This window comes from Bombina bombina, chromosome 4 (genome assembly GCF_027579735.1).
Source record: "Bombina bombina isolate aBomBom1 chromosome 4, aBomBom1.pri, whole genome shotgun sequence".
NCBI lineage: Eukaryota > Metazoa > Chordata > Amphibia > Anura > Bombinatoridae > Bombina > Bombina bombina.
In genome coordinates, this window is record NC_069502.1 from 1065935957 (window position 1) to 1065951442 (window position 15486).

A 15486-nucleotide genomic window follows, 5' to 3' on the forward strand; every position below is an offset into this window, starting at 1 on the left:
TATTCATGTACTGTTTATATTTTAGCTCAGCTTAATCTATGGCTGACATTGCTGTTTTCTCAACCTTTGTTGGACAGTTAGTATAAGAAGTTTCAGATTCTCAAGTATATAACTCTGTTTATTTACTTCAGATGTATTCATTTAATTATGTTTTCTATATCTATTATTATGATTTTGAATATATTTTATTATCTCTATCTTGATAGGATAATAATCTGTTTAATTTCTATTTTCTCCACTATTGTTGGAGATCTAAAAAAAAATTATGCCCTACTTTAAGTCCAGTGATGTAGATCAGTTGGTAAATGTCCAGACTACAAATGTTGTTCTAGATCCAAGGGTCTCAGATTCATTTTCCGGTAGGGTTTTTACAGCCTTTTGGCCTTTTAAGGTCAATTTATTGTACACAATTTATTTGGGTTATAATAACAGCTGTTTTTTTCAGCTGATAAGCACTGAAAAATGTTTTTTGTATCCTTTTGGGATAAAAATATTATATATTTACTAGTTATTAGACTGCATGAAGGTGCGGTTCTCTATCTAGTCCTTCTGGTGGGGGGACAGATTAAATAGTTTTTGGATCAGTCCAAAATCTATAGTATTTTTAGGGTTTGAATAGATTTTCAGAATAAGACCTTCGATGGGATGAATCTTTCTTTCTCAGTCAACTCTGTGGGGGGTAGTTATCAAGCCGTCAACCTCAAATACGCTGGAATTCCGCAGCTTATTTGTGGCAAGGCTGATTCGCCTTAGTTATCAAAGGCTAGAGACCGGCAAAAGTAGAATTTTGTGACGTAAGCTTCGATCCGCCGGACTCAGTCCGACACAGATTGATTCTTACGTCACTCCAGATGTTCCGCACACAAGTGCGCACAATCTGACTACTTTTGCTAGTTATCAAAAAACTAGCAGGTACGCTCGGCACTTTTCCGTCCCAGCGTACCTGGTTTTCAATCCGCCGCCCTGAAGGCGGCGGATCTCATAGGAATCAATGGGAGTCTGACCATAGCGAAAGTACAATTTCGCTGCTGCCAGACATCCCATTGATTTCTATGGGAGCTGTCTACACCTAACACCCTAACATGTACCCCAAATCTAAACACCCCTAATCTGCCCCCCCTACACTGCCGCAACTAAATAAAGTTATTACCCCCTAAACCGCCGCTCCCGGAGCCCACCGCAAGCTACTCTATACATATTAACCCTTAAACCGCCGCTCCCTGACCCCGCCGCAACTATAATATATGTATTAACCACTAAACCGCCGCTCCCTGACCCCGCTGCAACTATAATAAATGTATTAACCCCTAAAACGCATCTCCCTGACCCCGCCACAACTATAATAAATGTATTAACCCCTAAACCGCCGCTCCCTGACCCCGCCGCAACTATAATAAATGTATTAACCCCTAAACCGCCGCTCCCTGACCCCGCTGCAACTATAATAAATGTATTAACCCCTAAACCGCCGCTCCCGGACACCGCCGCAACCTACATTATACCTAGTAACCCCTATCCTGCCCCCCTATACAGCCGCCCTCTATAATAAAGTTATTAACCCCTATCCTGCCGATCCCGCACCTCGCCGCAACTAAATAAATAGTTTAACCCCTAAACCGCCACTCCCGGACCCCGCCGCAACCTATATTAAACTTATTAACCCCTAATCTGCCCCCCCTACACCGTCGCCACCTATAATACATTTATTAACCCCTATCCTGCCCCCCTACACCGCCGCCACTGTAATAAATTTATTAACCCCTAAACCTAAGTCTAACACTAACCCTTAACACCCCCCCTAACTTAAATATTAATTAAATAAATCTTAATAATATTTCTATTATTAACTAAATTAATCCTATTTGAAACTAAATAATTACCTTTAAAATAAACCCTAATATAGCTACAATATAAATAATAATTATATTGTAGCTATTTTAGGATTCATTTTTATTTTACAGGTAACTTTCAATTTATTTTAACTAGGTACAATAGCTATTAAATAGTTATTAACTATTTAATAGCTACCTAGCTAAAATAAAGAGAAATTTACCTGTAAAATAAAAACTAACCTAAGTTACAATTACACCTTACACTACACTATACTTTAATAAATTATTCCAATTTAAAACTAAATATTTACCTGTAAAATAAACCCTAAGATAGCTACAATGTAATTAATAATTACATTGTAGCTATTTTAGAATTTATATTTATTTTACAGGTAACTTTGTATTTATTTTAGCTAGTAAGAATAGTTATTAAATAGTTATTAACTATTTAATAACTACCTAGCTAAAAGAAATACAAAATTACCTGTAAAATAAATCCTAACCTAAGTTACAATTAAACCTAACACTACACTATCATTACATTAATTAAATAAATTAACTACAAATAACTACAATTAAATACAATTACATAAACTAACTAAAGTATAAAAAATAAAAAAAGCTAAGTTACAAAAAATAAAAAAAATTACTTACAAACATTTAAAAAATATTACAACAATTTTAAGCTAATTAAGCCCCCTAATAAAATAACAAAGCCCCCCAAATAAAAAAAATTCCCTACCCTATTCTACATTAAAAAAGTTCAAAGCTCTTTTACCTTACCAGCCCTTAAAAGGGCCTTTTGTGGGGCATGCCCCAAAGAAAACTGCTCTTTTGCCTGTAAAAGAAAAATACAACCCCCCCAACATTAAAACCCACCACCCACATACCCCTAATCTAACCCAAACCCCCCTTAAAATAACCTAACACTACCCCCCTGAAGATCATCCTACCTTGAGTCGTCTTCACTCAGCCGAGCCAACGATGGAACTGAAGAGGAGATCCGGAGCAGCAGAAGTGATCCTCCAAGGGGCGTTGAGGAAGTCTTCCATCCGATGAAGTGATCCTCCAGGCGGCGCTGAATAAGTCTTCCATCCGGGCGATGTCATCTTCCAAGCGGCGCTGAAGAAGTCTTCCATCCGGGCGATGTCATCTTCCAAGCGGGGTCTTCAATCTTCTTTCTTCAGGATCCATCTTCATCCCGCCGACGCGGAACATCCTTCTTTCCCGACGGACTACCGACGAATGAAGGCTCCTTTAAGGGACGTAATCCAAGATGGCGTCCCTTCAATTCCGATTGGCTGATAGGATTCTATCAGCCAATCGGAATTAAGGTAGGAAAAATCTGATTGGCTGATTGAATCAGCCAATCAGATTGAAGTTCAATCCGATTGGCTGATCCAATCAGCCAATCAGATTGAGCTCGCATTCTATTGGCTGTTCCAATCATTTGAGGCACTTCTAGAAAAAGAGATCAAGGCAATTTGCGAGACAGACAGAACAAAAAGCACTAAAGGTTCTTGAAGATGATAAGTCTATAATAATACGTAGTGCCAATAAGGGAGGTGGAATAGTTGTCCAGGGTAGGCAAGACTATGTAGCTGAAGTCCTTAGACTATTAGGAGATAGTACAACTTAGGTAAGAATCCAACAAATGTTTTTTTGGAAGAATATAAGAAATTGATTATAGAAGGAAGAGAGAGAAGGGTGTTGGACAATACTGAGTATAAATTTTTGGAAGTGGTCAATCCGGTATGGTATTACCGATTTTCTATCACCTCCCATAAGTACACAAAGGGTTGGTTAACCCACCAGGGAGGCCAATTGTGTCGGGAATAGGTGGATTGACCACTAAATTATCTGAATATGTAGATCACATTCTTAAACCACTAGTTCCAGTTTTACAATCGTATGTACGAGACACCCCTCATATTTTAAATCTATTGAAAGGTACTATATGGAAGGATGATTATTTATGGGTTACAATGGATGTGAGTTCATTGTATACCTCTATCCCTCACGATTTAGGTATTACAGTGGTTATATATTTCTTGAACAAATGTGGTTTTATTAATGAGACTCAAAAGTGGTTCCTAGAAGAGTCTATTAGGTTCATCCTAACAAAGAATTATTTCATTTTTGATAGTAGATACTATATTCAGAAAAGGCGTACCGCAATGGGTACAAAATTTGCCCCAAATTATGAAAACCTTTACATGGGGTGGTGGGAGGACCTATATGTCTATAATGAAGGGAATCCCTATAAAGAAAATATTATAAAATGGTATCGCTATATTGATGATGTGCTGATTATCTGGCAAGGAAGCTTTGAGAGCTTGAATGATTTTTTAGTGTATGTAAATAGGAATATGATGAACCTTAAATTCACTATGGAATCAAATAAAGATCTAATTACCTTTTTGGATCTAGAGATTGCCCAAGAGAATGGGGGAGTGTACACTAAACTTTATCGAAAACCCACAGATACCAATGGGTATCTACATGCCCAGAGTGGACATCATGGGAAGTGGATACGAAACATCCCTCTTGGGCAGTTTCAAAGGGCCAAACGCAATTGCTCTAAAATACAAGATTTTGTGAAGGAGTCAGAAACCATTAACAATAGATTTTTGGCAAAAGGCTACCCTGAAGATATGGTTATAGAGGCATTTGAGAAAGTAGAGAAGATGGATAGGAATACCCTACTTAATAAGACACAAAAAATAACATATGAAGAGAAAGATTAGAAACGAGAGGTACAGCTTGTAACAAAATATAATAGAGCGTCTAAGAAAATTGAGGGAGCAGTTAAGACATTTTGGCCCATCCTCATGCAAGACCCTATTCTTAAAGATACAATAGTTGACAGTGGACAGGTAGTCTTCAAAAGAAATATGAATTTAAGGAATCGTATCAGTCCCAGTCTGCTAAAAGTAGAAACATAGATGAACTGGTTAAACAAAGCATCTTGTGGTTTCTATAAATGTGGGAGAACAGGTTGTACTTGTTGTGAACATATAGACAAAAATAATAAAAACTTTGGAAAAGAAGGAAATGAATTTGCATTTAAAATTAAAGATCTAATGAATTGCAAAACTAGGGCCTAGATTTGGAGTTCGGCGGTAAAAGGGCTGTTAACGCTCCGCGGGCTTTTTTCTGGCCGCACCATAAAATTAACTCTGGTATCGAGAGTTCAAACAAATGCTGCGTTAGGCTCCAAAAAAGGAGCGTAGAGCATTTTTACCGCAAATGCAACTCTCGATACCAGAGTTGCTTACGGACGCGGCCGGCATCAAAAACGTGCTCGTGCACGATTCCCCCATAGGAAACAATGGGGCTGTTTGAGCTGAAAAAAAACCTAACACCTGCAAAAAAGCAGCGTTCAGCTCCTAACGCAGCCCCATTGTTTCCTATGGGAAAACACTTCCTACGTCTGCACCTAACACCCTAACATGTACCCCGAGTCTAAACACCCCTAACCTTACACTTATTAACCCCTATTCTGCCGCCCCCGCTATCGCTGACCCCTGCATTACACTTTTAACCCCTAATCTGCCGCTCCGTAAACCGCCGCCACCTACGTTATCCCTATGTACCCCTAATCTGCTGCCCTAACATCGCCGACCCCTATGTTATATTTATTAACCCCTAATCTGCCCCCCACAACGTCGCCGACACCTACCTACACTTATTAACCCCTAATCTGCCGAGCGGACCTGAGCGCTACTATAATAAAGTTATTAACCCCTAATCCGCCTCACTAACCCTATCATAAATGGTATTAACCCCTAATCTGCCCTCCCTAACATGGCCGACACCTACCTTCAATTATTAACCCCTAATCTTCCGATCGGAGCTCACCGCTATTCTAATAAATGTATTAACCCCTAAAGCTAAGTCTAACCCTAACACTAACACCCCCCTAACTTAAATATAATTTACATCTAACGAAATAAATTAACTCTTATTAAATAAATTAATCCTATTTAAAGCTAAATACTTACCTGTAAAATAAACCCTAATATAGCTACAATATTAATTATAATTATATTATAGCTATTTTAGGATTAATATTTATTTTACAGGCAACTTGGTATTTATTTTAACTAGGTACAATAGCTATTAAATAGTTAAGAACTATTTAATAGTTACCTAGTTAAAATAATAACTAATTTACCTGTAAAATAAATCCTAACCTAAGATATAATTAAACCTAACACTACCCTATCAATAAAATAATTAAATAAACTACCTACAATTACCTACAATTAACCTAACACTACACTATCAATAAATTAAATAAACACAATTGCTACAAATAAATACAATTAAATAAACTAGCTAAAGTACAAAAAATAAAAAAGAACTAAGTTACAGAAAATAAAAAAATATTTACAAACATAAGAAAAATATTACAACAATTTTAAACTAATTACACCTACTCTAAGCCCCCTAATAAAATAACAAAGCCCCCCAAAATAAAAAATTCCCTACCCTATTCTAAATTAAAAAAGTTACAAGCTCTTTTACCTTACCAGCCCTGAACAGGGCCCTTTGCGGGGCATGCCCCAAGAAGTTCAGCTCTTTTGCCTGTAAAAAAAAACATACAATACCCCCCCCCCAACATTACAACCCACCACCCACATACCCCTAATCTAACCCAAACCCCCCTTAAATAAACCTAACACTAATCCCCTGAAGATCTTCCTACCTTGTCTTCACCATCCAGGTATCACCGATCGGTCCTGGCTCCGATATCTTCATCCAACCCAAGCGGGGGCTAGACATCCACTGAAGAAGTCCAGAAGAGGGTCCAAAGTCTTCCTCCTATCCGGCAAGAAGAGGACATCCGGACCGGCAAACATCTTCTCCAAGCGGCATCTTCGATCTTCTTCCATCCGGAGCGAAGCGGCAGGATCCTGAAGACCTCCAGCACGGAACATCCATCCGGCCCGACGACTGATCGACGAATGACTGTTCCTTTAAGGGACGTCATCCAAGATGGTGTCCCTCGAATTCCGATTGGCTGATAGGATTCTATCAGCCAATCGGAATTAAGGTATGAATTTTCTGATTGGCTGATGGAATCAGCCAATCAGAATCTAGTTCAATCCGATTGGCTGATCCAATCAGCCAATCAGATTGAGCTCGCATTCTATTGGCTGTTCCGATCAGCCAATCAGAAAATTCATACCTAGCAGAATTCATAGAAGAATAGTGGATATATATATATATATATAATAATTAATTATTAGCAGTTTTTTAAGAACCAATCATGTTTTAAATACTTTTAATATTTCTGAACAATAAACTTCTAGTTGTAGTAATTATTTAGTCTATGTATCTATGATGACAGCAATGTATTAGGGTTTAGTAATTTAATAGGTAATATGAATGTAATTTTTTAATCACATTTTTATATATATATATATTTCATATCTTTAATGTTCAAATTTCTAAAATTCAAATGGTTTGTATAACAACTAAGTATTTATCAAATTAATCTATATGTATATGAATTGGCATTGTATATATTTTGTGTGTGTTTATCATATGTGTTATTTAAAATGATTTATGTTGAAATATAAGTAGGTAATGACTTTTAAGTATGTAACAGGTTTTTAAATATGAAGGACAAAGTAAAAAAGTTTATCATCACATTCCCCACTTTCTGGACATAAGTTAGTGTGACAATTTAAGGGACTGTTGAACCGCAGCATTATTATTATTAACAGGAGTCACAGTATAAAAAGTGGAATCCAAGGAGGAGTGGGCATAAGCCTCTGACGAAGCGGGAGGAGTCCCGCGAAAGGCGTAAGGCCACGCCTACACGCACACGTAGAGTTACGCTGCATCCCTCTAGGTCAGGAGAAACCGTTGCCGGCAACACGGGTTGACCTACCGCAGGAGGGAATAATTTGTTTAAAGGACTGAAAACTTGTATCCTGACTTCCTGCAAGGAACACTGAGACTGGACGGTCACAGATAAGTTAGCCAGGAGGGAGAACCAGGATACTGTGATATCGTATAGTATCATCTATACAAAACGCTATACACATACCTCATATTGTTTGAGGTTTCACTTGTGAGTTTGTTTTTTGTCTACAATAAATTGTTTCTTTTTATTTTGACATACTGCACCATGATTTTTTCTCTGCTTTCTTCCTTGCGCTCCAGTTTTTCCTCTATCTAGCTACTACCTTGTCGCTATCACACCAGTGATTCAGAAGGAGCTGCATAAGAAAAAAGAAAAAAGAGAATCGTTCTCCACTTTGGACATTTCAATATAAGCATTTAAAGGGATACTACCAGCAATTAAGTAGGAAAACTCTTTATTCTTTTAATATCCATTTATTTTTCATTTGCATTTATAAATTTTATTGTATGTCTTAATTTTAATTGAAAGTTATTTGCAATTAATACATGCTTTGATGTTTATGTTTAGGACACTACTTATTTTAGTGGTTTTCTAAGATATATGTGTTTGGCGCTTTTCAAAGTGTTTGTTTTTATAGATTCCTGGTGAGGTTAATTAAATGAGCAGCATTTTGAGTCCCTTACGGGTAATTAGACGCGCTTACAAGTACCCAATGCATGCAGTATGCATTTATTTTTAATTTTTTTTGGAAACTCTTATGAATCAACTAAGTTTGTTTTTTTCAAAACATAGTTTGAGGATTTAATTTACTTAAGAGTTTTGTGATTCCTCAGACATGGGTCACTTCTTTTTGGGTTTTTAGATGGATTCTGTGTTCATGTCTTTGTCTTTATCGGACAAAAGTCAATTGTAATTGGCATTAGCCTGTCTAACTTACAGTCTAGAACATTTCTTTAAGTGGCTATGTGCATGAAAATCTTAGGTCTCATAACTGCAGCATTGGGCGTGGTTCCCTTTGTTCATTTTTCATTTGAGATCTCTTTTTGCTTTGCATACTGAATCTATGATACAAGGATTGTTTTCAGATATCACAGTTGATATTCTTAAATCCAAAACACTTTACTCTCTCTGTTTTTGATGATTAGTCTATCATTGTTTTATTTAGGGGGCCTCCTTTTGTTCGTCCTTCCTGGACTGTATTCTTAATGGATGCAAGTCTTGCAGGTTGGGGAGCTGTCTGAGGGTCTTTAACAGCACAAGGGGTTTGGAAACTTCAAGAGGTGAGGTTTCCAATCGTTATTTTGATATTTTTAGAGCTCTTTCTGGCTTGGCTTCTTTTAGGAGATAATTTTTATTTCAGACAGACAATGGCATCTATTTATCAAGCCATCAACCGCAAATACGCTGGAATTCCGCAGCGTATTTGTGGCGAGCTTGATTCGCCTTAGTTATCAAACCCTACAGACCGGCAAAAGTAGAATTTAGTGACGTAACATACGATCCGCCGGACTCAGTCTGACACAGATCGATGCTTACGTCATTACAGATGTTCTGAACACAAGTTCGGCACAATCTGACTACTTTTGTTAGTTATCAAAAGTCTAGCAGGTTTTCTCAGCACTATTCCTTCCCAGCGTACCTGGTTTTCAATCCGCAGCCCTGGAGGCGGCGGATGCCATAGGAATCAACGGGAGTCTGAAAGCAGTGAAAGCTTATGTTCGCTGCTGCCCGATATCCAATTGATTCCTATGGGAATGTTTACACCTAACACCCTAACATGTACCCCGAGTCTAAACACCCCTAATCTGCCCCCCCTATACCGCCGCCACCTACATTATATTTATTAACCCCTAATCTCCCCCCCTACACCGCCGCCACCTAAATAAACGTTATTAACCCCTATCCCGCCGCTCCCAGACCCCGCCGCAACTAAATAAACATATTAACCCCTAAAACGCCACTCCCGGATCCCACCGCCACCTACATTATACTTATTAACCCCTAATCTGCCAACCCTACACCGCCGCCACCTACATTATATTTATTAACCCCTAATCTGCCGCCCTACACCGCCGCCACCTACATTACATTTATTAACCCCTAATCTGCCCCCCCCTACACCGCCGCCACCTACATTATATTTATTAACCCCTTATCTGCCCCCCTAAACCGCCGCAACCTACCTACATTTATTAACCCCTAATCTGCAACCCCCAACGTCGCTGCCACTATATTAAATTTATTAACCCCTAAACATAAGTCTAACCCTAACCCTAACACCCCCTAACTTAAATCTAATTTAAATACATCTAAATAAATATTCCTAGCATTAAATAAATTATTCCTATTTAAAACTAAATACTTACCTATAAAATAAACCCTAAGATAGCTACAATATAACTAATAGTTACATTGTAGCTATTTTAGGGTTTATTTTTATTTTACAGGCAACTTTGTATTTATTTTAACTAGGCACAATAGTTATCAAATAGTTATTAACTTTTTAATAACTTCCTTGTTAAAATAAATACAAATATACCTGTAAAATAAAACCTAACCTAAGTTACAATTACACCTAACACTACACTATAATTAAATAAATTAACTAAATTAAATAAAATTAAATACAAAAAAAATATCTAAGGTACAAAAAAACAAACACTAAATTACAGAACATAATAAAATAATTACAAGATTTTTAAACTAATTACACCTAATCTAATCCCCCTAACAAAATAAAAAATCCCCCCCAAAATAAAAAAGCCCTACCCTACACTAAATTACAAATAGCCCTTAAAAGGGCCTTTTGCGGGGCATTGCCCCAAAGTAATCAGCTCTTTTACCTGTAAAAAAAAATTACAACCCCCCCAACATTAAAACCCACCACCCACATAACCAACCCTACTCTAAAACCCACCCATTCCCCCCTTAATAAAACCTAACACTAACCCCTTGAAGATCACCCTACCTTGAGAAGTCTTCACCAAACTGGGCCGAAGTCCTCAATGAAGCCGGCAGAAGTGGTCCTCCAGACAGGCAGAAGTGGTCCTCCAGACGGGCAGAAGTGGTCCTCCAGACGGGCAGAAGTCTTCTTCCAGGCGGCATCTTCTATCTTCATCCATTCGGCGCGGAGCGGCTCTATCTTCAAGACATCCAACGTTGAGCATTCTCTTCTGATGATGGCGACTGAAGAATGAAGGTTACTTTAAGTAACGTCATCCAAGATGGCGTCCCTTCAATTCAGATTGGCTGATAGAATTCAGCCAATCGGAATTAAGGTAGGAAAAATCCTATTGGCTGATGCAATCACTTAAAGGAACCTTCATTCTTCAGTCACGGTCATCAGAAGAGGATGCTCCGCGTCGGATGTCTTGAAGATGGAGCCACTCCGCGCCAGATGGATGAAGATAGAAGATGCCGTCTGGATGAAGACTTCTGCCCATCTGGAGGACCACTTCTGCCCATCTGGAGGACAACTTCTGCTGGACAGGAGAACCACTTCTGCCAGCTTTGTTGAGGACTTCGGCCCAGTTGAGTGAAGACTTCTCACGGTAGGGTGATCTTCAAGGGGTTAGTATTAGGTTTTTTTAAGGGGGGATTGAGGGGGGTTTAGAGTAGGGTTGCTTGTGTGGGTGGTGGATTTTAATGTTGGGGGGTTGTAATTTTTTTTTACAGGTAAAAGAGCTGATTACTTTGGGGCAATGCCTCACAAAAGCCCTTTTAAGGGCTATTTGTAATTTAGTGTAGGGTAGGGCTTTTTTATTTTGAGGGGGATTTTTTATTTTGTTAGGGGGATTAGATTAGGTGTAATTAGTTTAAAAATCTTGTAATTATTTTATTATTTTCTTTAATTTAGTGTTTGTTTTTTTGTACTTTAGATATTTTTTTTAATTATATTTAATTGTATTTAATTTAGTAATTTATTTAATTATAGTGTAGTGTTAGGTGTAATTGTAACTTAGGTTAGGTTTTATTTTACAGGTATATTTGTATTTATTTTAACTAGGAAGTTATTAAATAGTTAATAACTATTTAATAACTATTGTACCTAGTTAAAATAAATACAAAGTTGCCTGTAAAATAAAAATAAACCCTAACGCCTAGATTTAGAGTTCTGCGTTAGCCGTCAAAAGCAGCATTAAGGGGTCCTAACACTGCTTTTTACCGCCCGCTGGTATTTAGAATCAACCAGGAAAGGGTCTACCGCGCTCTTCCCTACCGCGATTCCAGGCTACCGCAGATCCCCTTACACCAATTGCATATCCCATCTTTTCAATGGGATCTGCCAAACGCCGGTATTTGGAGTCTTGGGAGAAATGAGAGGTAGACCCTCTACCGACAAGACTCCTAACGCCAAAAAAAGTCAGTAGTTAAGAGCTTTAAGGGCTAACACGTGAATATAACGCTCTTAACTAATGTGCTCTAAAGAACACTAACACCCATAAACTTCCTATGCACCCCTAAACCGAGGCCCCCCCACATCGCCGCCACTCTAAAATTTTTTTTCTATAATACAATCAGATTGAAGTTCAATCCGATTGGCTGATCCAATCAGCCAATCGTATTGAACTCGTATTCTATTGGCTGATCGTCTGCTCTTTTGAAGATGGCTCCGCTCCGGATGGATGAAGATTGAAGACGCTGCCTGAATGAACACTTCTACCGGATGGAGGACCTCTTCTTGCCCCGATTGGATGAAGACTTCTACCGGATGATGGACCTCCTCTGCGCACCGTGGATGAAGAATTCGGCTTGGCTGAGTGAAGACGACTCAAGGTAGGATGATCTTCAGGGGGTTAGCGATAGGTTTTTTAAGGGGGGTTTGGGTGGGTTAGAGTAGGGGTATGTGGGTGGTGGGTTGTAATGTTGGGGGGGGTATTGTATTTTATTTTCAGGCAAAAGAGCTGATTACTTTGGGGCAAGGCCCCGCAAAAAGCCCTTTTAAGGGCTGGTAAAAGAGCTGATTACTTTTGTATTTTAGAATAGGGTAGGGCATTTTTTATTTTGGGGGGATTTTTTATTTTATTAGGGGGCTTAGATTATGTATAATTAGTTTAAACTGCTTGTAATTCTTTTTTATTTTTTGTAATTTAGTGTTTGGTTTTTTTTGTATTATAGAATAGTTTATTTTATTGTATTTTATTTTAGGTAATTGTAGGTAATTTATTTAATTAATTTAATGATAGTGTAGTGTTAGGTTTAATTGTAACTTAGGTTAGGATTTATTTTACAGGTAATTTTGTATTTATTTATTATATATTTAAGTTGCCTGTAAAATAAATATAAATCCTAAAATAGATACAATGTAATTATTAATTATATTATAGCTATATTAGGATTTATTTGATAGGTAAGTATTTAGTTTTAAATAGAAATAATTTAGTTAATTTTAGCAATATTATTTCGTTTAATATAAATTATATTTATGTTAGGGGGGTGTTAGGGTAAGGGTTAGAGTTAGGTTTAGGGGTTAATAACTTTATTATAGTAGCGGCGACGGTGCGGGCGGGAGATTAGGGGTTAATAATTGTAGGTAGGTGGCGGCGATGTTAGGGAGGGCAGATTAGGGGTTAATACTATTTATTCTAGTGTTTGCGAGGTGGGAGTGCGGCGGTTTATGGTTAATACATCTATTATAGTGGCGGTGAGGTCTGGTCGGCAGATTAGGGGTTAATAAGTGTAGGTAAGGTAGCGGCGACGTTGGGGGGCAGATTAGGGGTTAATAAATATAATGTAGGTGTTGGCGATGTTGGGGGCGGCAGATTAGGGGTTCATAAGTATAATGTAGGTGGCGGCGGTGTCCGGAGCGGCAGAGTAGGGGTTAATAATAAAATGCAGGTGTCAGCGATAGCGGGGACGGCAGATTAGGGGTTAATAAGTGTAAGGTTAGGGGTGTTTAGACTCGGGGTACATGTTAGGGTGTTAGGTGCAGACTTAGAGAGTGTTTCCCCATAGGAAACAATGGGGCTGCGTTAGGAGCTGAACGCTGCTTTTTTGCAGGTGTTAGGTTTTTTTTCAGCCCAAACTGCCCCATTGTTTCCTATGGGGATATCGTGCACAAGCACATTTTTCCATCTTACTGCTACCGTAAGCAACGCTGGTATTGAGGGTTGAAGTGGCATTAAATTAGGCTCAACGCACCTTTTTTTTGAGCCTAACGCAGCCCCTCAAACAACTCTAAATACAAGCGTTGTCTTAAGGGTGCGCTGGGAAAAAAAAGCAGCGTTAGCTACGTGGCTTTTTACCGACAAAACTCTAAATCTAGGTGTTAGATAGCTACAATGTAACTATTAGGAATTATTGATGTCGCGAATAGTTCGCCGGCGAATAGTTCCCGTTCGGCTCGGCGGGCGAACATATTCCATTGTGCGATCCGCCCCCTATTCGTCATCATTGAGTAATACTTTGACCCTGTACCTCACAGTCAGCAGACACATTACAGCCAATCAGCAGCAGACCCTCCCTCCCAGACCCTCCTACCTCCTAGACAGCATCCATTTTAGATTCATTTGGAAGCTGCATTCTTAGAGAGAGGAGGGACAGTGTAGCTGCTGCTGATTTAATAGGGAAATCGATAGCTAGGCTATTGTATTCAGTGTCCACTTCAGTCCTGAAGGACTCATCTGATCTCTGCTGTAAGGACAGCCCTTTTTAGGGCTAGAACATGTCTGCTTTTTTTTTTTCTTTTCCTGTGTAATCTAATTGCAGCTGCCTGCCTGGCAGAGTGTGTGTCAGGCTCACAGTGTATACTCTGCCCACTTGCCCAGTGTCAGGCTCACAGCGTATACTGTGCCCACTTGCCAAGTGCCACCACTCATATCTGGTGTAACAGTAGTTTACATTTAAAAAAAACAACACTTTTTGACTGTGAAATAATAGCAGACAGCTGCCAGTACCCAAGATGGCCGCCAATAAGGCAGATGTGGAGGGTTAGAGAGCTGTTTTGGGGGGTATCAGGGAGGTTGGGGGCTAAGGGGGGATGCTACACCACAGCATATGTAAATATGCTAAAAAAAAATAAAACATTTTTAAAAACCTTTTATTTTAGTACTGGCAGACTTTCTGCCAGTTCTTAATATGGCAGGGACAATTGTGGGGTGGGGGAGGGAAGGGAGCTGTTTGGGAGGGATCTAGGCCCATTTTGGTATATTTCATGCCACCATTACACCGCCAAATGCGATCAAATAAAACATTTTTTTTTTCACTTTTTCACAAACTTTAGGTTTCTCACAGAAATTATTTACAAACAACATATGCAATTATGGCATAAATGGTTGTAAATGCTTCTCTGGGATCCCCTTTGTTCAGAAATAGCAGACTTATATGGCTTTGGCGTTGCTTTTTGGTAATTAAAAGGCTGCTAAATGCCATTGAGCACCACACGTGTTTTATGCCCAGCAGTGAAGGGGTTAATTAGGGAGCATGTAGGCAGCTTGTAGAGTTAATTTTAGCTTAAGTGTAGTGTAGTAGACAACCCAAAGTATTGATCTAGGCCCATTTTGGTATATTTCATGCCACCATTTCACCGCCAAATGCGATCAAATAAAAGAAAATTGTTCACTTTTTACAAACTTTAGGTTTCTCACAGAAATTATTTACAAACAGCTTATGCAATTATGGCATACATTGTTGTAAATGCTTCTATGGGATCCCCTTTGTTCAGAAATAGCAGACTTATATAGCTTTGGCGTTGCTTTTTGGTAATTAGAAGGCTGCTAAATGCCACTGCGCACCACATGTGTTTTATGTCCAGCAGTGAAGGGGTTAATTAGGGAG